The sequence below is a fragment of the Pseudorca crassidens genome, chromosome 1 (assembly GCF_039906515.1).
Source record: "Pseudorca crassidens isolate mPseCra1 chromosome 1, mPseCra1.hap1, whole genome shotgun sequence".
NCBI classification, from domain to species: domain Eukaryota; kingdom Metazoa; phylum Chordata; class Mammalia; order Artiodactyla; family Delphinidae; genus Pseudorca; species Pseudorca crassidens.
Genome location: NC_090296.1, coordinates 4,537,511 through 4,538,719, shown reverse-complemented (window position 1 = coordinate 4,538,719; position 1,209 = coordinate 4,537,511).

Genomic DNA, 1,209 nt, shown 5'->3' with positions numbered 1-1,209 from the left:
CACAACTACTGAGATTGCACGCCTCAACTAGAAAGCCTGCACACCACAAACTACAGAGACCACGCACTCTGGAGCCCGTGTGCTACAACTACAGAGCTCACGACCCCTGGAGCCCATGAGTCACAGCTAGAGAGAAGCCCATATGCCACAACAAAGAGCCTGCATGCCACAAAGACCCGAAGCCGCCAAAAAAAAAATTACATAAATTAATTAAATAAATAAATATTTTAAAAAAGAATTTAGAAATTGAGATCATTAATAAAGAAAAACAAACAAACAAAAACCTACACACAGATATTTATAGCAGCTTTATTTGTAATCCCCAAACTTTGAACCAAACAAGATGTCCTTCAGTAGATGAATGGTGAACTGGGCTCATCCAGACAATGGACTATTATTCAGTGTAGAAAAGAAATGAGTTGTCAAGCTGGAAAAGACACAGGGCATGTAAGTGCACATTACAAGCGAAAGAAGTCAATCTGAAAAGGCTGCGTTTTGTATGACTCCAGCTATATGATATTCTGAAAAAGGAAAAAGTATGGAGACAGTAAAAAAGATCAGTGTTGAGGGGACTGGGGTGGGAGGGATGAATAGGAGAATCGCAGAGAACTTCTAGGGCAATAAAAATACTCTGTATGATACTATAATGATAGATTATACATTTCATTATACATTTGTCCCAAACCATAGATTGTATACCACCAAAAGTGAACCCTATGGTATACTATGGACTTTGTGATAGTGATGTGTCAATGTAGGTTCATCAATTGTAACAAATGTCCCACTCTGGTGAGGGACGTTGATAATGGTGGATTCTATGCATGTGTTAGGGCAGAGGGTGTATGAGAAATTTCTGTACCTTCCTCTTAATTTTGTTGTGAGCCTAATACTGCTCTAAAAAATAAAGTTAAAGAAGATTGGCTGTTTAAAGCAAGAATAATAGTAATGCTTTATTGAGTTTGTAACATTTGTAGAAATAATATATAGGACAATAATAACACAAAAGACAGGAGGGAAAATGGAAACATACAGTTTATATTTCTTAGTGAACACATAAATTGATACATTCTCTTAAAATAGACTGTGATCTTAAGTGTGCATATCAAAACTCCTAGGTCAACATTTAAAAAATTAAACCGATATTGCTAATAAGCCTATAGGGGAGATAAAATGAAATGCTAAATTATTCAATCCAAAAGAATGCAGGGA